General features: G+C 36.9%; 1 pseudogene; it reads right to left on the reverse strand.

The window, feature by feature from the left end:
• Positions 1-9,861: 9,861 nt before the first annotated feature.
• Positions 9,862-24,946, reverse strand: LOC141685733 (myb family transcription factor PHL11-like; annotated as a pseudogene).
• Between the last annotated feature and the right edge of the window lie 679 nt (positions 24,947-25,625).

The raw sequence follows: 25,625 nt of genomic DNA on the forward strand, positions 1-25,625 counted from the left end.
ATAAAGCAAAGTGTACAAATAGTTGCTCACAATCAATATCAAGGTGCTCCTCTAGTCTGAGCAGATAAATCTATTTCCTTGATTGTATGGATTTCTTCCCAAGCCTCATGTTATTCTCTTCTATCTGATTCTGGAGTTGTCTGTAGAATTCAAGTTCATCAGCTTCAGATAAATCCAACATTTCTTGTATTTCCAAAAGAGTCTCATTTTTAGAGATACTCATTTAGTCATCCAGTCTAAAGAATCTTCTAACTCCCTTATCATCCATGAATTCCATCAGCCAATAAGGCCTCAAATGCACTCTCTTTCCTGTGAATGGAATAGATAGAGTTTTTGGAAGTGTATCTTTGGCTCTATAACTCCTTAGCTCCTCTATTTTCTTTAGGACTATTCTCCTTGCAGTCACATTGAATCCAAAGTTCTTCTTGAAGGATGAATAGACCTTTATCATTTCAGATTAGATTTCTTGAAGAATCCTATGAAGTGGCCATGTGATCTCTTTCCCTCCCTTGTACTTGAATGCTAGCCTTTCAGAAAGATGTCTGTGAGCATCAATCCCTCTTACTTCTTCCAATTCTTCCAAGTAGAGGTTTATTTCAGAGAACTCCTTGATGTCACAGATGTATAAGAGATCTTCCTTGTGGACTGTGGGTTGAGATTTAGTTAGGGTCTTGGATCTGAGAGTCACATGCTTCACTTTCTTGATTGCTCTAGTCTTTGTTTTCTTTGGCTTGTTGAAGATAGGAAAGTTTAGTTCAGGAATTGGCAAGGTATCCCAGTCTACTGGCTCATCCTTTGGAATAATGGGCTCGCCATGAATATTCCTAGTTGGATCCACCACCTTGAATTCTTCAAATACCACTGAGGGTTTTGATGTCTGAGTTGAGATTGTAGACTTTTTGGGAATATAGACTTCCATTTCCTCATCACTGAAGTCCAATTTTCTCTTGATTCTTTTCTTGTACCTTGGTTTCTTTATCTGTTGGGGTTCCTGTTGCATTTTTTGATCTTGAGGTTCAGCAATCACATATGGTTGTGCAGGAAATCTCAGTTGTAGTCTTCACAGCTTGATGTTTGGCCAAGATATCAGCTTGCTCCTTCTTTTGTTTGAGCTTCTTAGCATCTAAGGCAGCTTACTTCTTTTCTTACCTGATTCTTTCCTTCTCTTCCTTTTTAGCTTCTACAAACTGAGGGTGTTCAGCCATTACACATATTTCCTTACCATTTCTATAGATTTTGGCAATCCTTCTTTTAAGTGTTGAATCAGCTAGATCTTTGAAAAATGCAATTGACTAAGCCAACAGCTTCTTCTCATCTGGCCAAGGTGTCTCATACACAGTATCCATAGAATTTTTGTCTAAGAACTTTGAGTAGTTTCTTTTAGGCTTCAAGACCAGATTTGCCTTTGAAGACTTTATGTAAGAAGTTTGACCCTTTTCAAGATAATTCAAACTCATCTCATTCACATAAATCTGCTTGACTTGAGAGTGGTGATTAAAGACTTTGTCTGGTTTCTGAATTGGCCCAAATTTCAGTTAAATTTCTGCATCTATTTTCCTCCATTTATCATCTAATTCCTTCTCCACAGCAGCAACATCAAGCATCTTGGGAATTTTATTTGACTCAAGCTTAGCAACTGCTATTTGGATCAGATCAATGCTGTCGAATATTGGTGGCTTTGGCAGAGTAATTTCTGGAACAATTACTTGGCTGATTTGAACATTTACCACATGCTCCCCCTCACTAGTTGGCTCTGCTTGACTGACTTGAGTTAATAATTTCTCCCCCTTTTTGTTATCATCAAATATAATGGAGGTAGAAGATTGTGCAACCATCAGCCTTGGAGCAATTGAGTTTGCTGTGCTTGATGTAGATGGATAGCTGTTAAAGAGACTTCCATTGCAATCAGCCTTGTATCCAGGGAATCCACTTTAGTGGCAAGATCAGAATTCTTCCTTAGCTGTCTCTTAATGTCAAGCATTGTTGCATCTGGAAGTTTAGCATCCAATCTTTCAGAGAGATCCTTCTTCACTTGATCAATCTCAGTTTTGAGAGAAGTGACATCCTGATTGTGTTGAAGACCCTGGATTTGATGCAATTGTAGAGAATTGAGATGTGCTTGTAAGAGCTTCCTGGTGCAAGCATTTGTTTAGGCTTGAAGAGCATTATGTGTTTCTTGGATTTGATGGATGAGAGTGGTTTTGAAGTGTTGAATATCACAGTCCTTGGAGAATGCCCATGATGGCAGGACAGATCTAGAGCTGGTGCCTGCTTCTCCCCTATATCCAGGATCTCTTCACTATCATCACCATCATCTCCAAAGAAATCTGCAGATTCACCAGTACCATAGTCAACCTCATCATCAGCTCTAGGTGGCATGGCTGTGATGACATCCTTTGCTCTTTGCATAGATTGAGTGGTGTGCACTAAGTTGAGCATCCTTTCAGCCTCCTCATTGCCCTGTCCAGCTATAATTTGATAAGCTAGAACATGATGAGTAAATGTCTCAGCATCCAGGGGGATAGATTCTATGACAGTTTTATATGTTTGCTGAGATGGTTTCCCCCTTTCTGCATCACTGACATTCATTGACTCACCAGCAATGGTGTCCATCCTTATCTCTCTAGTACCTGCATTTCTCTCATGTTCTCTCTGTTTTTGCATCAAGGGCTCCCCTTGGCTACCCACCCTCACACCCTCACCTTCACCATCTAAGTTGGGACTCCACTCACTCACTTTTGCCAGACCTGAAGAAATGGTCTGCATTGGTTCACTCATTTTTTCTCGTTTTACCTGAGAGCAACCCAGCCTGACACTCAATTCACTCCCTGCCCTCAGCCCTAAGAGTGATTGTACTACCACTAAGTCATCTGCACTTGTGATAATTATAAGAATTTGAAGTTGTGCAGAGAATCCCGACGGATGAGAAATATCCATCGGGATAGTAGTTTGGCTAGTCGACGGATGACTGCTGTTAGGCACATCCATCGGGATACAATCACTACTCAACGGATGAAGAATATCCACCGGGATAGAAGAAGTGAATGAGTTTGGAGTGGAGACTATTGTAGACTCTGTGCAGATTGATGAAAATTTGGGCATAGATGTCTCAATAGACTCAAAAAGAATTGGCAAGTGAGCCAACAAATCATCTAACATATGATGCTCACTTGCTTGGATTTTTGGCTTCTCCAATAGAGTTAAAGATGAAGAATTTGGAAGTGATGTATGAATCATGTCTACATCCAGTGAGCGTGTGGGTGAATTCTGTATTTCACGTGCTTCAATTATTAATGATTTTGGGTGTGACTCCGTATTTATTAGAGCTACATAAATCTGACTTTGAGAAGGTGCAATGACTGGGTCTTTAGCACCAGTTTGCACTATGTGTGTTCCCTGTGCATCCCCAAGGGTTTTAGATCTTTTCTTTCTGGCATAAGTCTGTGGTGAACTTGTTTCCCTAGCCCTCTTGGTTTATGCTCCTGGTTGGCAGCTTGTTTCAATAGTGACATCCTTTTGGGAGGATGAAACTAGAATTGAGCTAATATCCTTATTAACAACCACAGTTTGTTGGGAAACTGTGGTGTGGCTAGACTTAGGTACACTAATCTCACCAGCCTTATCCTTAGGGTTTCTTTGATTTTCACCCCGTCCCTCACCTTGCTCGCTCTCCTTCATACTCCCCTCTATGTGTTTAGTAGATTTTCCAACTGATTTCTTTTGAAAGAAACCAGAGGGGGCTTTCTTAGCTTTGAATATAGGAATTGTTGTTTTGGTAGCTTGGGTAGGCATCTGTTGGGTCATTGACACAAATGCCATAGCTACACTTGAAGGCAAATAAATGTGTGAGGTTGGAAGAGTGGAGACAGTGGTTCTTACCTCACTTACCTGAGGCCCCCGATGATCGGAAAGTAAAAGAGGGGCACCTCTTTGTGGTGACTTGCCCTGTTGAAATCAGCAATGACTCTCCTTTCTTGAGCCCAACAATTCAGTTTGTTGGTTGGGTTCTCAACATCAATGTTCTCAAAAAGATGGTTAGCAAGCATCATAAAGAATCTAGCATAATAGACACTTTTACCTCTTTTATTAAGTTATCCTAACTTATAACCTAACTCAAACATGATCAAGTCACTGAAGTTAAAGTACTTATCAGTAACTAGCATATAAAGTATGTTAAGCATGAAAATGTTAACAGAATCAAAATTGCTTATTTTACCAGAAAATATCTTAGTCACAACATCACACAGATAGCTCCATTCCTTTCTAAGACCTAGCCTCCTAATCTCACTTAACTTAGAGGTTGAAAGTGCATAGCCCATAGAATTTAACATGTTGACTATATCAGTATCTGTGTGTGGGACAATAGAGGTGTTATCTGGAATTCTAAAGCATGCTTTGATAATGTCACTATTAATGCAAAACTGCTTACCTTTAAGAGTGAAAGTTATGGTCTTGTCAGTAGAGTTGTACACGGCAGTTGTCCATATCTCCTCCACAACTTCATAGTAGATTATGGGTGATTCCAGCATAGCATAGCTGAGTTTACAGCTCTTCACAAAGTCCATCATCTTGTGAAAGTCTCCAGAATATGGAATCTCCTTGCTCACAAGAGCTACAAAGTTGTTCTTTTCATTGATAAATCGAGATTGAGACATGATTTTGACTAATGGTGCCATTGTTAGAGAATGAGAAATTTGCAGAGAGAATATTTGCTTTGGAGAAGAAAGGAAGTTGGAGCAATTGATTTGAGAATGATAAAAGAATAGAATAAAAATGAATTCTACTTTTATACTATCTCATAAATAAACTGTCAAAAATAATAAAGTGAAATAAAGTAACCAATCAAATAGCCCAAAATAGCCATTTTAAAAAAAACTAAACGGTAAAAATTCTTTCACTTATCCGTCGTGTTATGCTTACAAACTGTAAGTATACCCGATGGATAACGTTCAGAGTTTTAACGGCTAAGATTGTGACAATTCGACGGATGAGAATAAAACAATTATCCGTCGGGTTATAAAATAATCCAGAAAAGTAATTGATTTTTATTAGCAAATAATATTCCGACAGATGATCAAACTCGATGGATAATGAGCATCCGTCGGGATGTAAATTTTAACTTAGCCAAAATTTCATCCAAAACAGAAAAATTAATTAAGTTTCTGGCTACATTATAACTTGCAAAAATATCTAAAATGATTCAAGAATAATTAAGCATACCTAACTCACTTACCAACCTTGAAAAGGTGGATTCATCAAGTGGCTAAGTGAATATATCTGCAAGCTGCTTTTTACTTGGAACAAAATAAAGTTCCACAGTACCATTCATCACATGTTCCCTAATGAAGTGGTACTTGATGTCTACGTGCTTTGTTCTTGAAGGCTGTACTGGATTTTCAGTGATGGCAATTGCACTTGTGTTATCACAGAAAATGGGAATTTTATCCACTTGTAGACCATAGTCCAATAATTGGTTTTTCATCCACAAAATCTGTACAAAGCAACTACCAGCAGTAATATATTCAGCTGTAGAAGTAGAAACTGAATTTTGCTTTTTACTGAACCAGGACACAAGCTTATTCCCTAAAAATTGACAGGTTCCTGTTGTACTTTTTTTGTCTATTTTACAACTTGCATAATCTGCATCTGAATAACCAGTTAGATCAAAACCAGAATCTCTAGGGTACCAAATGCCAAGTTTTGGTGTTCCCTTGAGATATCTGAAAATTCTCTTAATAGCTACTAAATGAGATTCTCTAGGATCAGTCTGAAATCTGGCACAAAGACAAGTAACAAATATTATATCTGGACTAATAGCTGTTAAGTATAGAAGTGAGCCAACCATGCCCCTATAGCTTGAAATATCCACCAACTTTTTAGTAGTATTTAATTCAAGCTTAGTTGCAGTGGCCATGGGAGTTTTTGCAGATGTGCAATCCATTAGATCAAACTTCTTTAAAATATCATGAATATATTTAGTTTGACTAATGAATATTCCATCACTAACTTGCTTAACTTGTAAACAAAGAAAGTAAGTTAGTTCTCCCATCATGCTCATTTCATACTTGCTTTGCATCAATTTGGCAAACTTTTTGCAAACTTTTTCATTTTTAAAGCCAAATATAATATCATCTACATAGATTTGAACAAGTATACTAGAGCCATTAACATTTCTAAAGAATAAAGTTTTATCAATAGTACCTCTTGTGAAGTGATTTTCCAAAAGAAACTTTGATAAAGTGTCATACCAGGCTCTTAGTGCTTACTTCAGTCCATAAAGTGCTTTCAAGAGATAGTAAACATTTCTAGAAAATTTGGATCTTCAAAACCAGGAGGTTGACTCACATATAATTCCTCTTCCAAATCTCCATTTAAAAAGGCACTTTTGACATCCATTTGATAGACCTTGAAATTGGCATGAGCTGCATAGGCTAAGAAAATTCTGATGGCTTCAAGTCTTGCAACAGGAGCAAAGGTTTCATCAAAATATATTCCTTCTTGTTGGCAGTAGCCCTTAGAAACCAATCTAGCTTTGTTCCTAACCATCTTGTTTTTGAATACCCAATTGGTGTCAATTGGATTCTTTCCTTTAGGTTTGGGTACCAGCTTCCATACCTTGTTCCTTTCAAATTGGTTTAGCTCCTCCTGTATAGCTAAAATCCAATTAGGATCCAACAAAGCTTCTTCTACCTTCTTTGGTTCTTCCTTAGATAGGAAGCTGCTCTATAGACATTCTTCTTGAGGTGCTCTCCTTGTTTGAACTATAGAAGATGCATCACCAATGATGAGCTCAAAATGGTGATCTTTAGTCCATTTTCTTTATTGAGGTAGATTATCTCTAGATGAAGAGGCCTCATTGTTGTCTTGATGTGTGACTGAGTTTTGATTATGAGAAATTCCCCCTGAGTTTGTGAATCTTTGATATGAGAAAGGGAAACTTTCTGCAGGTGATCTATTCTGACTTTCAGCTTCTCTTAATGTTCCAACGGATGATGCACTTTATGTCGCGACGGATGAAGCTGATTGTCCCCCGACGGATAAGACAGATTGTCTCCCGACGGATGAAGCATTTTTTAACTCGACAGATGTTGAATTATGTGCTTCATTAGTTATAGATTTTTCTGCATTATCCTTATCACTGTTTCTTGATCACTTTCATCATCACTGCCATCACTAACCATCTCCATATTATCAAACTTGAAGCTTTCATGGAAATCTCCATCTTGAAGTCCTTCAATCTTTTTATCATCAAACATAACATGTACTGATTCCATAACAATGTTGGTTCTTAGATTGTAGACTCTATATGCCTTTCCCACAGCATATCCAATAAAAATTCCTTCACCTGCCTTAGCATCAAACTTCTCATGTTGAGCAGTTTGATTTCTTAAGATATAACATTTGCAGCCAAAGACATGTAGAAAATTTAGAGTTGGCTTCCTATTCTTGAACAATTGGTAGGGTGTCATGCACTTTTCTTGATTAACCAAAGAGATATTCTGAGTGTAGAAGGCAGTATTCACAACTTCAGCCCAAAAGTATGTTGGTAACTTTGATTCTTCAAGCATTGTCCTTGCAGCTTCAATAAGAGATATGTTCTTCATTTCCACTACTCCATTTTGCTGTGGAGTTCTTGCAGCAGAAAACTCATGCATAATCCCATTCTCTTCATAAAATTATCTCATCACAGAATTCTTGAACTCAGTTCCATTGTCATTCCTGATTCTTCTTACTTTAAAGTCAGGATGATTGTTGATTTGCCTTATGTGATTGATGATGATTTCACTAGCTTCATCTTTAGAATTTAGGAAATATGTCCAAGATAACTTTAAGAAATCATCCACAATTACTAGGAAAAATCTTTTCCTTGAGATGGACAACACATTGACTAGTCCAAACAAATCCATGTGAAGCAATTTCAAAGGTTCTTCAATTATTGAATCAAGCTTCTTCTTGAATGATGCTTTGATCTGCTTTCCCTTTTGGCAGGCATCACACAATCCATCCTTAGTAAACTCCACTTGAGGAATACCTCTAACCAGTTCTTTCTTGATAAGCTCATTCATGGTCTTGAAGTTTAGATGGGACAGCTTCTTGTGCCATAGCCAACTTTCATCTTGACTTGCTTTACTGAGAAGACAAGTGACAGATTCTGCATTTGATGAGTTGAAGTCAGCTAGATACACATTCACTTTTCTCACACCAGTGAGAACCACTTTGTTTCTCTTTTTGTTTGTCACAACACAAGCCTCTGAATTGAAGGTTACTGAGTTGCCCTTATCACAAAGCTGGATGATACTCAACAAATTATGCTTGAGACCATCCACTAGGGCAACCTCTTCAATGATGATATTGTCTTTTGAAATCAAGCCATATCCCACAGTATAACCCTTGTTGTCATATCCAAAAGTAATACTTGGGACAACTCTTTCCTTGAACTCAGTGAGGAGGGTAGAATCTCCAGTCATGTGCCTTGAGCAACCACTATCCAGATACCAAAGATTCTTTCTGTTTCCCTGATTGCTTAAAGAACTTATTTCTGTTTCATCAGATTTGGCCATTAGGGCTAGATTAACATAGCTTGTTTCTTCATCTTTATCCATTCCATCTGCAGCTCAATCATTCTCCTGTGTGATGAAAGCCCTTTCCTTTTGTTTGAGCAACTCAAAGTATTTCTGTTTATAATTAACAGGCTCAAACTTCTTTTTGCTAGAATCAGACTTCTTACACTCACTGGAAAAATGCCCTGCCAAGCCATATTTGAAACATTTGAATTTGGATTTATCCACCATGTTTCTATTTGGCTTGGCTACTCCAAAATTCTTTTAGAATTTGAGCTTGGCAAATCTTCTGGATTAGAATGCTAGATGTTCATCAATATCATCCATGTCATATTGGTTCAAGTGATCTTCATTTTTAGCTACCAGCCCTTTACCCACTATAAGAAAAATGGCCTTAGACATCGGTTAACCGATGTCTTTTTATTTCAGAATCGATGTCTTCGCATGTGTAGATAAATGGGGGGTCTTAGACATCGATTTATAACTGATGTTAAAGATCACCCCAGATATCGGTTTTTTTGAAAACTGATGTATAACTGTATATTTGACATCGGTTTATAGCCCTTTCTTTAATAACATGTTACAACTAGATTGTGAAAAATGGTATATCTGAGGTTAAATAACACTTCAAACATATTATAGGCAAGAAGATTTAGCTTATAGACATCGGTGTCCTCCTTGAACCGATGTTAAACTACTACTTTAACATCAGTTTTAGTTTCAAAAGCGATGTGAAACTTTAACTTTAACATCAGTTGTGCTAAGGTAAACCGATGTACATTATGTTGTAAGACATCAGTTTTGTTTAGATTTTCTTTTATAAAATGATGTGTTTTACCATTTTAGACATCATTTTGTTTCCTATAATATGATTTGTTTTGTTAGTTTTGACATCGTTTTTAGTTTAAGCAGGTGATATGTTTTTAGTTGTTTTACATTAGTTATATAACAAAATGATCTAATGACTAACAGAGAATTTATAATATAAATTTGTAAATCAAGTAACTTCCAAGTAGATAACAGTGATAAGATATGGTCACGATACATAAGAATCAATCTTAGAAGCATACATTTACATGTTGAGTTATAACTTAGAAGCATACATTTACATGTTGAGCAACCAACCAAATACACAATACAACACAGTTAGAGCTTATAACATTGGAATTTAGGTCAATCAAAGTTTATATGTGAGACTATGTATATGTATTTTGACATCTACCTCCTATACGCAGGTGGCTTCTGTTCGAGCACAGTTTCATCTGTGCCAAGAAAGTCGTAGCTACCTCTCATATTCAAATCAAAGTTTAAAAACCTTCTTCAATCTTAAACTTGACTTCTTTCGTTTCCGATACTTCTCCGTGCAATGTGATGTACTAGCATTCCTGCTAATGCCATGAAAATTTTTCATTTCTGAAATGTTCTGATTCCTTTCTTCGTCATTCAGGTTTTCCATGAAGTTCGATAGAGCCAAATTGAAGCTGGTTAGTTGGACTCTTGTTGCTTCTAAGTTTCCAGAATTGTCCGTATCGAGTGAAAGGTTTGTTTGAGCTTTCTCAAGTATTGTCTGCAAGTACTTTCCCTATGCTTCTATTCTCATTTGTAATTTCTTCTGTACATGTTGTGCCATAAATTTTCGTTAACACGTGAAAGACCTTGAGGTGGACTCAAAAGGAAGTTGCTAGCAGAAAAGACTAAAAGGTACTTACATCAAGCTGCTCTTTTGATCTTTTCTGTACATCAATCTCACACATTAATGTCTCCCCAAGAGAATATTCTCTGTTTGGTATTAGCAGAGATTCAAATTACCCAGATTAGCATTTTGCATAGATTAAATGTTTTTTAAGTCATATTATTGTTAGGCCATCACTTTTTAATCACGTTTAAAGCTATTTCCAAGTTAAGATGTTATATAGACCAACTTCATATGTTAAACTAGTTTTCTACCCTTGTTCTCTGAATGATTTGGGAGCTTTTGTTCTCTTATGGTGGTAAAGTAACCAAACAACTTAAAAAACATGAGTTCTTGGACCACATACCCTCGTTCACTGTTCAGTTTTGGCGGGTTGTCAGTCGTGCTTATGGAATACATATTGTAACGTCCATAAGAATCTCCTGAAACATTAAAAAAAAGTAATAAATTAACCTGAGAAAAGTCCAGCTCAGTCCAGAAAAGAGATCATGTTCAGAAATATGAACAAAAATGAGGACATTGTTTCAGAGGTAAGATGACAGGAACTTCTAGCTGAATGAACACAATAGGTAATTCTTTCTCTTGTCAACTTGACGACCAAACCTTTATCACAGTATTTTACTACGAATAAATAATTTCAAACTAAAATTTACTAGAGGCCTCTTGTAAGTTTTCTTATTCTATTTCTGGAAATCAGATATGCATTTTTTTATCTGATGAGATTTTTTGCTCAAGGATTATTATATGGAGGTGTTTGATGATTCATTTATGTTGTGCATATGTTGTGTACTTGATGATGATATAAACGAAACACCTAAGTAGATTTTACTTAGTGAAATAATGTAGCACTCGACGGATAAGAATTATAGTCCCGACAGATAACTCATTATAGTCCCGACGGATGATGACTTATTATCCATCGAGTGAGTAACTTATGTAATAATAAGTCTGTAGCACATTTCTGCATAAACCTTTCTATAGATTCTGTAGTAGCATATAAGTCATGTTGAATTTAACTAGATATGCAGAATAGGTTGATTAATTGTACATAAATGATATCTTGTAATTCTGCATAAGTGAAATGAAGTCAAGTGCCAAAATAGCTACTGACGGATGATTAACAAAGCCATCGACAGATGATCAAATGGCTATCAACGGATGTTTAATATAGCAGTCGACAGATGATCAATGAAGCCATCAACGGATGATCATAAAGTCAACGGATGATCATGTACCCAACGGATAAAGAATTCAAACATCAGTTGACAGTGACAACTGGTCACATGCGTCGAGATGTATGCAAATGGAATGATAAAGCCTATTAACTGGGTAATAGAGAACAAAGTAGCAAAGCATAAAAACTGATAGTTTTTATGATAATTCTATCTTTTCACTTTGTAATCTTGGTAATATATATAAACCAAGAATGTAGCAAATAGAAACTAAGATCCGAGATACAAAAAGTGAGAAACATTTGTAAGCAGAATTATTGGCATTTCTCTGTATTCTCAGTAGTTCAAATTTGTAAGCAGCTGTGAGCATTCTTGCACACAGAGTTCTCTCAATATAATATATATCTCTGGTGGAATTATTTAAATCCACCAGAAAGTTTTTAAAGACTCTTGTTTTTAATTACTTATGTTTTGATTCAATTAAGTTTTTATTCCGCATTGTGCTAGTCAAAACACTTATATTTGTATTCGAGTTTGAACATTTTTATTTTAAGAAAAAGGTTCAAGAATTCCATTCAACCCCCCTTCTGTAATTCTTGCTATATTGTTAAGGGACTAATAATTGGTATCAGAACAAGCTCTTAATCTACAAAGAGTTTAAAGATCAAAACAATTCAGCAAGATGAACAAGAAGGATGTTGGAGTCAAGATTCCTTTTCTAGATAAAGATAACTACCATCATTGGAAGGTAAAGATGCATCTTCATATACTTTCTCAAGATGAGGCCTATGTGGACTGCATAGAAAGAGGCCCTCATGTTCCAATGAGAGCTGCAACAGGAAACGAGCCATCAGTTCCCAAGCCAAAGCATGAATTGTCTGATCCTGACATTGAACAAGTCAGGAAGGATAAAAAGACCATGAATATTCTATTTAATGGAGTTGATGCAGACATGTTTGATAACATTATCAACTGCAAAACTGCCAAGAAAGTCTGGGATACTATACAGATAATCTGTGATGGCACTGAGCAAGTTAGAGAAAATAAGATGCAACTCTTGATTCAGCAATATGAGCATTTTCACAATGAGGAAAGTGAGTCTCTCACTGACATTTTTAGTAGGTTTCAAAAACTACTAAATGCTCTTAAGTTGCATGGAAGAGTCTATCAGACTAAAGACTCTAATCTGATATTTCTTAGATCTCTTCCAAAGGAATGGAAACCAATGACAGTCTCATTGAGAAACTCACAAGATTATAAGGAGTTTACTTTGGAGAGACTGTATGGCATCCTGAAAACCTATGAGCTTGAAATAGAGCAGGATGACAGGATGGAGAGAGGAAAGAAGAAAGGAGGATCCATTGCACTAGTTGCTGATTTGGAAAAGGAGAAGGAAGTGAAGATAGAAGCTGTTGAATCAACTTCTAAGATCTGTGAGAACAAGGGCAAGGGGCTTGCAGTAGAAAATGAAGATTCATTGAGCCAAGATGACATGGAGGACATTGATGAGCACCTAGCATTTCTTTCCAGGAGATTTGCCAAGCTCAAGTTCAAGAAGAACTTTGGAGCAGCCAAGCCAAATAGAAACATGGTGGATAAGTCAAAATTCAAATGTTTCAAATGTGGCTTGGCAGGGCATTTTGCCAATGAGTGTAGAAAGTCAGATTCCAGTAGGAAAAAGTTTGAGTCTGTGGATTATAAGCAAAAATACTTTGATCTACTCAAACAAAAGGAAAGGGCTTTTATTACACAAGAAAATGACTGGGCATCAGATGGTTTGGATGAAGATAAAGATGTTAGCTATGTCAATATAGCCCTAATGGCCAAGTCTGATGAGAAAGAGACAAGTTCCTCAAGAAATCAAGTAATTACTACTAACCTTGCACATTTATCTAAAGCTGAGTGTAATGATGCCATAAATGACATGTCTACTGAATTATATCATTTGCGTGTTACACTTAAGTCTCTTACTAAAGAAAATGCCAAAATCAAAGAAAACAATTTGTTTTTAAGTGAGAGGAATAATGTGCTTGAGTCTCGGTTTATTGATTTCGAGAAATTAAGAATTGAGTGTAAGATTGCAAAGGAGGAATTAACTGAGTCCTTGAAAAAGGAAGAGATTTTGAAGAAGTAGCTCGAGCGTGAATAAGAGGTGATTAAAGCATGGAAAACATCCAGGGATGTCCATGCTCAAATCACCAAAGTTCAAGGAATTGAGTCTTTCTGTGATGAAGCCTGGAAAAAGAACAAAGAGAAACTAGAACCTAATTTGGTAGATGGACTGCTAACAGATGTAGACTCGATAGAATCGAGTCCTTGTGAATGGGCAGAGCCAGGATGAGGACTATCCGTCGGATAATAAAAAGTGTTATCCGTCGAATGATGAAAATCCTCATCCGTCGGCTGTGAGCAAGCCCATTAGCAAAGCCAAACTAATCAAGCCGAATGAGAAGTATGGGTCTATTTCTAAGAACTTTGTTTCAGGAGAGTCAAGTCAAGTTAAGAAAGGGAAAAAGGCTAATGTTGGTCATATGACTGTCAAACAGTAAGTGACAGACTTGAGAAAATTGAGGTAAAAATAGAGACTAAAAGAAAAAGCAATAGGAATGGTAAAGTAGGGATTAACAAACACAATAACTACACACCTGATAAATATTCTCCTAGAAAAATCTGTGTCAAGTGTGGTAGTGTAAATCATTTATCTGTTAATTGCAAATCTGCCATGCTTACTCCCATGTCTATTTAGTCTCAATTTCCTAACATGAATGCCAATGCCTCCCATGCCTGTTAATGCTATGCCTACACAGAACATGAATGCACAGTTTGCTAATATGCCATTTGCACCTAATCCTTATTATGCTGCATATAGTATGCCACAAATGCCATTTAGCATGCCTTACTGGAATAACATGTTTACACCAAGCATGCCATTTCCTATTAGTCATAATATGCATGATAATTCTGTTGCAATGAATGGTTTCAAAGGTCTAATCTAAATGACTAAGGATGAATCTAAAATTCCTAAGTCAAATGAGATAAGACCTAAGAAACAGAAAAAGAAAGCTAACAAGGCAGGACCCAAGGAAACTTGGGTACCAAAATCAACTTGATTTGATTTTGATGTGTGCAGGGAAACAAAAAGAATCTTTGGTATTTGGATAGTGGTTGTTCAAGACACATGACTGGTGATTCTACCCTGCTCACAGAGTTTAAGGAGAGAGCTGACCCAAGTATTACTTTTGGAGATGATAGCAAGGGTTATACTGTGGGATATGGCTTGATTTCAAAGGACAATGTCATTATTGAGGAGGTTGCCTTAGTGGATGGTCTCAAACACAATCTGTTGAGTATCAGCCAACTTTGTGACAAAGGCAATTCAGTAACCTTCAACTCAGAAGCCTGTGTTGTGACTAATAAAAGAAGCAACAAAGTGGTTCTCACTGGTGTGAGAAAAGGAAATGTGTATCTAGCTGATTTCAACTCATCCAAAGCAGAGTTTGTAACTTGTCTTCTCAGTAAAGCAAGTCATGATGAAAGTTGGCTATGGCACAAGAAGCTATCCCATTTAAACTTCAAGACCATGAATGAGCTGGTAAAGAAAGAACTGGTAAGATGCATTCCTCTAGTGGAGTTTTCAAAGGATGGACTGTGTGATGCCTGCCAAAAAGGGAAGCAGATCAAAGTATCATTCAGGAAGAAACTTGATTCAACAATTGAAGAGCCTTTGCAACTGCTTCACATGGATTTGTTTGGACCAGTCAATGTATTGCCCATCTCAAGGAAAAGATTTTGCCTAGTAATTGTAGATGATTTCTCAAAGTTCTCTTGGACATATTTCCTAAAATCTAAAGATGAGGCTAGTGAAATCATCATCAATCACATAAGGCAAGTCAACAATCATCCTGATTTCAAAGTTAGAAGAATTAGGAGTGACAATGGAACTGAGTTCAAGAATTCTGTCATGAGAGCATTTTGTGAAGAAAATGGGATTCTGCATGAGTTTTCGGCAGCAAGGACTCCACAACAGAATGGAGTAGTGGAAAGGAAGAACATATCAGTTATTGAAGCTGCAAGGACAATGCTTGAAGAATCTAAACTACCAACATATTTCTGGGCTAAAGTTGTAAATACTGCATGCTACACTTAGAACATTTATCTGGTTAATCAAGCAAAATGCATGACTCCCTATCAATTGTTCAAGAACAAGAAGCCAACTCTAAACTTTCTTCATGTCTTTGGCTGCAAATGCTATATCCTGAGAAATCAAACTGGTCAAAATGGGAAGTTTGATGCTAAAGCAGATGAAGGAATTTTTGTTGGATATGCTGTTGGTAAAGCATATAGAGTCTACAATCTAAGAACCAACATTGTTGTGGAATCTATACATGTTGTGTTTGATGATAAAAAGATTGAAGGACTGAAAGATGGAGATTACCATGAGAGCCTCAAATTCGACAATGTGGAGATGGTTAGTGATGACAGTGATGATGAAAGTGATCAAGAAACAGTGCCTAAGGATAATGCAGACAAATCTACCACCAATGAAGCACAAAACTCAACATCTGTCGAGTTGCATAATGCTTCATCCGTCGGAAGGCAATCTGCGTTATCCGTCGGAAGACAACCTGCCTCATCCGTCGGTACTCAAAATTCACCATCCGTCGGGTTATCAAAAGGAGCAGGAGGTCAAGACAGATCACCTATAGAAAATTCCCCTCTCTCAAATCAAAGATCCACAAACTCAGGGGGAGTTTCTAGCAATCAAAACTCAATCACACATGAAGACAACCATGAGGTCTCTTCATCTTGAGCTAATATACCTCAACAAAGGAAATGGACAAAAGATCATCCCTTTGAGCTTATCATTGGTGATGTTTCTTCTAGAGTTCAAACAAGAAGAGCAACTCAGGAAGAATGTCCATACAATAGCTTTCTGTCAAAGGAAGAACCAAAGAAGGTAAAAGAAGCTTTGTTGGATCCTGATTGGATTTTAGCTATACAGGAGGAGCTAAACCAATTTGAAAGGAATAATGTATGAAAGCTGGAACCCAAGCCTAAAGGAATGAATCCAATAGACACCAAGTGGGTATTCAGAAACAAGATGGAAGAAAATGGCATAGTAGTCAGGAATAAAGCTAGATTGGTTGCTAAGGGCTATTGTCAGCAAGAAGGAATAGATTTTGATGAAACATTTGCTCCTGTTGCAAGACTTGAAGCCATCAGAATCTTCTTAGCTTATGCAGCCCATGCCAATTTCAAGGTCTATCAAATGGATGTCAAAAGTGCCTTTCTGAATGGAGATTTGGAGGAGGAAGTATATGTCAGTCAACCTCCTGGTTTTGAAGATCCAAATTTTCCAAAATATGTCTATTATCTTCTGAAAGCACTTTATGGACTGAAGCAAGCACCTAGAACCTGGTATGACACTTTATCAAAGTTCCTTTTGGAAAATCACTTCACAAGAGGTACTGTAGATAAAACTTTATTTTTCAGAAATGTTAATGGCTCTAGTATACTTGTTCAAATTTATGTAGATGATATTATTTTTGGCTCTATAGATGAGAAACTTTGCAAAAAGTTTGCCAAATTGATGCAAAGTAAGTATGAAATGAGTATGATGGGAGAACTAACTTACTTTCTTGGTTTGCAAGTTAAGCAAGTTAGTGATGGAATATTCATTAGTCAAACTAAATATATTTTTGATCTTTTAAAGAAGTTTGATATGATGGTTTGCACATCTGCAAAAACACCCATGACCACTGCAACTAAGCTTGAATTAAACACTACTGAAAAGTCTGTGGATATTTCAAGTTATAGAGGCATGGTTGGCTCACTTCTGTACTTAACAGCTAGTAGGCCAGATATAATGTTTGCTACATGTTTATGTGCTAGATTTCAGGCTGATCCTAAAGAATCTCACTTGATAGCTATTAAGAGAATTTTCAGATATCTCAAGGGAACACCAAACCTTGGCATTTGGTATTCTAGAGATTCTGGTTTTGATCTAACTGGTTATTCAGATGCAGATTATGCAGGTTGTAGAATTGATAGAAAGAGTACAACAGGAACCTGTCAATTTCTAGGAAACAAGCTTGTGTCCTGGTTCAGTAAAAAGCAAAATTCAGTTTCTACTTCTACAGCTGAAGCTGAATATATTGCTGCTGGCAGTTGCTGTGCACATATTTTATGGATGAAAAATCAATTGCTAGACTATGGTTTGCAAGTTGAGAGAATTCCTATTTTCTGTGATAACACAAGTGCAATTGCCATCACTGAAAATCCAGTGCAGCATTCAAAGACAAAGCACATAGATATCAAGTACCATTTCATAAGGGAACATGTAATGAATGGTACTGTGGAACTACATTTTGTTCCAAGTGAGAAGCAACTTGCAGATATCTTTACCAAGCCACTGGATGAATCCACCTTTTCAAGGTTGGTAAGTGAGTTAGGTATGCTTAATTACTCTTAAATCTATCTGAGTTATTTTGCAAGTTAAAATGCTGCCAGAAATTTAATTGATTTTTCAGTCTTGGATGAAATTTTGGCTAAGTCAAAATTTACATCTCGACGGATGACCCTTATCCATCGAGTTTGGTCATCCGTCGACACACTTTTTGCTAATAAAAATCAATTACTTTTCTGGGATATCCTATATCTCGACGGATAACAGTTTATCCTCATCCGTCGAATTGTCTTAATCACAGCCGTTAATTCCCTATACATTATCCATCGAGTATACTTACAGTTTGTAAGCATTACACGACGGATAATGGGTGGAATTTTTACAGTTTATTTTTAAACGGCTATTTTAGGCAATTTTCTATTGGTTAATTTACTTTACTTTATTATTTTTATCAGTATTTTTTTGAGATAGTATAAAAGCTTATTTGATTGCAATTGTTTTCTTTTATCATTCTCAAATTCAACTGCTTTAATTTCATTCTCTCTCAAGCAATTACTCTCCTTCTCTTCAAGCTTTCATTCTCTAACAATGGCACTTGTAGTAAAGATTATGTCTTAAACTGGGTTCATTTATGAGAAGAACAATTTCACTGCATTGGTCAATAGGGTATTCAACAGTCAGAGGACTACCACGAGATGATGGACTTTGTGAAGAACTGCAAGCTCAATTACACTATGCTGGAATCACCCACAATCTTCTGTGAAGTTGTTGAAGAGATGTGGACCACTGCTACCTACAACTCTACAGATAAGACCATCATTCTAACCATTAAAGGTAAAGAATTTTGTATCAATAGTGATATGATAAAAGCATGTTTCAAAATACCTGATAACAATGTGACTTCACCACACACTGACGCTGATATTATCAATATGCTTAATTCCATTCACTATACACTTTCCACTTCTAAAATGAGTGATATTAGGAGAATGGGTCTTAGGAAGGAATGGAGTTTCATGTGTGATGTAGTTACTAAGGTTTTCTCTGGAAACATCAGCAATTTTGATTCAGTGAATATTTCCATGCTTAACATGCTATACATGCTAGTTATAGATAAATTTTACAACTTCAGTGACCTTATCATGTTTAAGTTAGGATACAAATTAGGAGAGCTAAATAAAAGAGGGAAGAATGTTTATTATGCCAGATTTTTTATGTTATTGGCTAACCACCTCTGTGAAGAAATAGTTCTTGAGAACCCTAACAATAAATTGGATTGTTGGGTTCAAGAGAGGAGGATCATTGCAGATCTGAACAGGGCCAACCATCACAAGGATGTGCCAATGTTCTACTTTCCTATAATGCAGGCACCTTAGGTAAGTGAGGTAAGTTCATCCATCCCTACAACTATTCCAACCTCCACAATTTCTTTGAGTTCAGGAGTAGCTATGGCAACTGTACCAATGACCAAACAGTTGCCTACCAAAGCTGCCAAACCTACTACTATTTCCAAATCCAAATCAAAGAAAACCCCCTTGGTATCTCTCAAAAGATGCCAGTTGAAAAATCCACCAAAGCCAAAGAGGGGAGTGTGAAGGAGGGTAAGTTAGGTGAGGGAAGGGGTGAACATCAAAGAAATCCCAAGAATAAGGTTGGAGAGTTGAGTGAATCCCAGCCTAGCCATACTGCAGTTTCCCAACAAACTGCAGTGCTTAAAAAGGACAAAAGCTCACTTCTAGCTGCATCCTCCCAAAAGGATGTAGTTATTGAACAAAGCTCCCAGCCAAGAGCACATGCCAAAAGGGTTAGGGACACAAGCTCACCCCAAACTTATACAAGAAAGAAGAAATCAAAAACCTCTGGGGATGCACAGGGCACACACACAGTGCAAATTGGTGCTAAAGACACATTCCCTGCACTCTGTCAAATTCAGTTTGATGTGGCTCCAATAAATGTGGAGTCACAGCCAAAATCTCTAGTTATAGAAGCATCTCATACACCATACTCACCAACAAACTCTCTGGAAGTGGATATGATAAACACTTCAATTCCTGATTCCCCTTCTTTAACTCTGTTGGGGAAGCCAAAATTCAGTGCAAGTGAGCATCATCTTTTAGATGATTTGTTGGCTCACTTACCAATTCTTTCAGAAACTATTGTGACATTTGTGCCCCAAATATCTTCCATCAGCACAGAGTCAACAATAGTTTCTCTTCCCACCTCATTCATTTCTACTCTTTCGACGGATATTGCTCATCCGTCGAGTAGTGATTGTATCCCGACGGATAACCCTAACAGCAGTTATCCATCGGATAACATTACCACTCACTCGATGGATATCACTCATCCATCGAGTAACTCTACACAACTTCAAACTTCAATTATTTCAAGTGCAAAAGATTTGGTGGTTGTACAATCACTCTTAGGATTGAGAGAGGAGAGTGTCTTGAGTGAGAGGCTGGGTTGCTCCCAGGCAAAAGGAGAGGAAATGAGTGAAAATCAGCAATCCATTGATTCAGGATTGGCAAAAGGGAGTGAGAGGAGTCCCACCTTAGTAGGTGAAGGTGAGGGTGTGAGGGTGGGGAGCCAGGGTGAGACCCTGATGTAACAAAAGAGAGAACATGAGAGAAAAGCAGGTACAGAAGGTATAAGGGTGGATCCAGCCATTGCTCATGAGTCAATGATTGTGGATGATGCTGAAAAGGAAAGACAATTTTAGCAACATTACAAAGCTGTAATTGATAACATTTCCTTGGATGCTGACACTTTTACTCATCTTGTATCAGCCTATCAACTATTGGCTGCTCAGGGCAATGAGGAGGTAGAAAAGACTTTAAATCTGGTGCATACTTCAAAATATCTACAAAGGGATAAAACTGTAGTCAATTTAATGCCTCCTATATCTGGTGAGCCATCTGAAGAATTTGGAGTAAATTCTAATGATGATGATTCTATTTCATTTGATGGAAGCATGAACTTAGGGGGAGATGAAGGCCCAAGTTCTATTCCAGATTTACCTGAATGGGTCTTGACAAAGGAGTCTACACCAGGACAATTTAATGTCTCCTTGGTCAAACAAATCATGTCTATCCAACAGGCCATTCAGAAGAGCTCAAATGCTGGTACCAAGGCTATTCTTCAAACTCACCTAGATTCTGTACATCTAATGAAGCTACAACAATTAAGACATAATCTGAGTGTAGATGAACTTAAAAAGGATATAGCTGACTTGAAGACCTACAATTCTGAGAAGATGGATTCAGTAATGCCATATGGTACCATGCAGGATCTATTACTGAGACTGAGAAAAGAATCAGATGCTAAAAAGAGGCTGACAAAATTGGAGAATAGAGTTCAAGGTATTGAAAACTCTGTGGTCACCATTCTTCAAAATCAACAATCTCAGACCAGTCTTCTCATGCAACTGGCTAAAGCACAAGGCCTGACTCCTCAACTTGATGATAACAAAAAGGGGGAGAAAGGACCAAGTGAGGGGGATAAACTTCAAATACAAATCAGAAAAGTAATTGTACCTTCAATTACTATCTCAAAGCCACCAGTTGCAGATGGTATAGATCTGATTCAGGCAGCAGCAGCAAACTTGAAAGTTGCTGAGAAAGAAAAGTTGAGTTTGATCAACTGGGAGAAGATTGATGAGGAGATACAGAAGAAGTTCCAACTTGTCAAGGAGCCAGTTAAGTCAGCCATCCATCACTCTCAAGTCAAGCAAATCAGTGTGAATGAGATGAGCATGAATTATCTGGAAAGAGGACAATCTTCCTGCATCAAGTCTTCAAAGGCTGAAATAATTCTTAAACCAAGGGTAAACTATTCAAAATCATCCCTGAAGAACCCCTTGGATACTGCGTATGAGACACCCAAGCCTGATGAGAAGAAGCTTCTGTCAAGATCAATTATTTTCTACAAAGATCCAACTGATTCAGCTTCTAAAAAGAGGATTGCTAAGATATTCAGAAATTGGAAGGAAATTTGTGTGGTAGCTGGACATCCTCAATTTGCTCAAGCAAAGATAGAAGAAAGAGCCAGATTGAAGTAGGAAAAGAAGCAAGCTGCTCTAGATGCAAAGAAGGCTAAATAAAAGAAAGAGCAGATTGCTATCTTAGCCAAGCTACAGGCTGTGAGTTCATCCTAACAAATTCTCTCTCAACCATCTGAAGCTACTGAATCAAGGAAGCAAGTTGAAGAACAGAAGAAATCTCCAAGGAAGAAAGAATTGGCTAAAAGAACAAAAAGGAAACTGGATATTGTTGACAAGTAATTGGGAGATCAATTTCCTAAGGAACCCACACCAGCGACAACTCAAGCATCAAAGCTCTCTGTGGTATTTGAAGATATAAGGGTGGTGGATCCCTACAGGAATATTCATGGTGAACCTATTGTGCCCAAGGATGAGCCAATAGAATGGGATAATATACCAATTCCTGACTTCAGTCTACCAATCCTTAGCAAGCAAAAAAGGACAAAGTCAAGGGCAGTCAAGAAAGTGAAGTTGTCTCCTCTCAAATTTAAATCTGTAGTCAAAGCTCAGCCCAAAGTCAACAAGGGAGACTACTTGTACTTGTGTGACATCAAAGAATTTTCTGATCTAAACCTCTATCTAGATGAACTAGATGAAGTGAGGGGAATTGATGCATACAGAAACCTACCTGAAAAGTTAGTGTTCAAGTACAAAGGAGGAAAGGAGATTTTGTGGCCACTTCATAGGATTCTTCAAGAGAGCCAAGCTGTACTGATTAAAGTTTATTCATACTTCAAGAAGAACTTTGGGTTCAATGTCACTGCAAGAAGACTAGTATTGAAGAAGATTGAAGAACTAAGGAGTGTTAGAGCTAAAGATGCACTCCCAAAGACTCTAATCATCCCATACACAGGGAGAAGAGTGCATCTAAGGCCCTACTGGGTGATGGAATTTATGGATGACAAAGGTGTGAGAAGATTCTTTAGATTAGAAGTCCAACTGAGCATCTCCAGCAATGAGACTCTCTTGGAAATGCAAGAAAAGCTAAATCTCTCAGAATCTGATGAACTGGAATTCCATAGGCAGCTCCAAAATCAGATTGATGAAAACAACAGGAAGCTTGGAAGAAGATCCAGACCTTCAAGAAACTAGAAAAATCTGCTCAGGCTAGAGGAGCATCTTGAAATTACTGTGAGCCAAACTTTGTACATTTTGATTATTTGAAGCACTTTCAGTATTATCTACTTTCTTTTAAAGATGTATGTTTAGGGTGTTTTATTATCATCAAGTATCTCTTAATTTATGGCTACAATTCCAGTAGACATAAATTGGGGGAGATTGTTGTGCATATGGTGTGTACTTGATGATGATATAAACAAAACACCTAAGTAGATTTTACTTAGTGAAATAATGTAGCACTTGACGGATAAGAATTATAGTCCCGACGGATAACTCATTATAGTCCCGACGGATGATGACTTATTATCCATCGAGTGAGTAGCTTATGTAATAATAAGTCTATAGCACATTTCTGCATACACCTTTATATAGATTCTGTGGTAGCATATAAATCATGTTGACTTTAACTAGATATGTAGAATAGGTTGATTAATTGTACATAAATGATGTCTTGTAATTCTGCATAAGTGAAATGAAGTCAAGTACCAAAATAGCTACCGACGGATGATTAACAAAGCCATCGACGGATGATCAAATGGCTATCAACGGATGTTTAATATAGCAGTCGACGGATGATCAATGAAGCCATCAACGGATGATCATAAAGTCGACGGATGATCATGTACCCAATGGATAAAGAATTCAAACATCAGTTGACAGTGACAACTGGTCACATGCGTCGAGATGTATGCAAATGGAATGAGGAAGCCTATTAACTGGGTAATAGAGAACAAAGTAGCAAAGCATAAAAACTGATAGTTTTTTATAATGATTCTATCTTTTAACTTTGTAATCTTGGTAATATATATAAACCAAGAAAATAGCAAATAGAAACTAAGATCTGAGATACAAAAAGTGAGAAACATTTGTAAGCAGAATTATTAGCATTTCTCTGTATTCTCAGTAGTTCAAATTTGTAAGCAGCTGTGAGCATTCTTGCACACAGAGTTCTCTCGATATAATATATATCTCTGGTGGAATTGTTTAAATCCACCAGAAAGTTTTTAAAGACTCTTGTTTTTAATTACTTATGTTTTGATTCAATTAAGTTTTTATTCCGCATTGTGCTAATTAAAACACTTATATTTGTATTCGAGTTTGAACATTTTTATTTTAAGAAAAAGGTTCAAGAATTCCATTCAACCCCTCTTCTGTAATTCTTGTTATATTGTTAAGGGACTAACAATTTATTTCTTTTCACAAGTGTTGCAAACTCTATATCATGGCATAGACTTACCACTATTTTCAATCTTTTGCTCAGTGTCCTGTTTCTTGCCCTGCTGCCCAAGTCTGTATTTTTGCACAACATTGTCACAACATCGTTTTATGCAAGGACATGATTATGAGTCCAAGTATTTCATACAAACATGTACTCATATGCATGAAATGTGTACCTACAAATGGCTCTTTAAATGGTACGATGTTAATCCCTTTAAGCCCATGAGTTTCAGCACTGACTTAGGAGTTGCTTCTGTATTATAGTGATAACCTCAGAATTAAATTACTTTGCATCAACCTTATTAATTAATCCACAGATTTAAGAGTCACTAAAAGAAGAATAGCTATCAGTTTTCAGGACAACACTGACACTTCCTAAGCTAACTAACACAGGTATCTTCCTACTTTAATAGTTCAATTCTGACCAAAATATAATAGAAAATGAAAGTTTAGTTGAATTAATCCTTTCATTAATTTCAATTAAGCATTTAATATCAAAAACGATAATACCACAAGATTGTGTCATAATCAAGATTTTTCAAGTTCCAAACTTAACTACCAAAATTATCAATTTCATGTATGCCATATCATGTAAATGCAATTCACTTAAAATGATAAGATGTAAGTTCTAATTCACAAAGGCCATCTTAATAAAATCCTAATATGAATGTTAGGCAGCTAAAATGTAGGTTCACTTTCAGCTACAAACCATAAAATCAACACAGCTATGGGGGTCATAGTACTACAAAATCACACGTGGAGTTATTACAGATCAGTAGTTACAACACTAAGAAGTAATCACAAATCACAAAAACATTTATACACAATTTCTATTTTCTAGGGTTTCTAGTATGCTATAGACCAAATTTGCCAAAACAGAGGTGCTATAGAACAATGTCAACACCACATCTAATTTAGTCATGTATTCGATATTCAATGCAAAAACATTCTTTAACCGCCAGGTGTCAAACATACCCTAATAAACTCCCACACATAGGCACGTGCGCACACACACCTATAATACAAGTAAAAATTATCACTATTGTTTTAAAAACCATTGACCGACTATTTGTTTTTGAGCAGCTTAAGGTGACACTAAACCGATCTGAGCAATTTTTTATTGCAACCATTCAAAATAGAAGAAAGAAGCTCAGAAATTTAGCAGCGGGTGAGAATAGAAGAAACTTTATTAAAATAAAAACATAAAAATTGAAAATAAATTCAAAATAAACTTACTTTTCTTGCACTAATCAAGTAGACCCAACTTCTTTCAAGGTTATTTAGCATCAATCGAGCTAGATTTAGAAATTAATTGAGTTTAATTAAGGGTTTGTACAAATAGGGGTATAATTAGGTTTAGAGAGAGTGAGTGAGAAGAGAGAAAGTGAGAGATGAGAGAGAAGAGAGAGGACGATGA

Source organism: Apium graveolens, chromosome 9 (genome assembly GCF_009905375.1).
Source record: "Apium graveolens cultivar Ventura chromosome 9, ASM990537v1, whole genome shotgun sequence".
In the NCBI taxonomy this organism is placed as follows: domain Eukaryota; kingdom Viridiplantae; phylum Streptophyta; class Magnoliopsida; order Apiales; family Apiaceae; genus Apium; species Apium graveolens.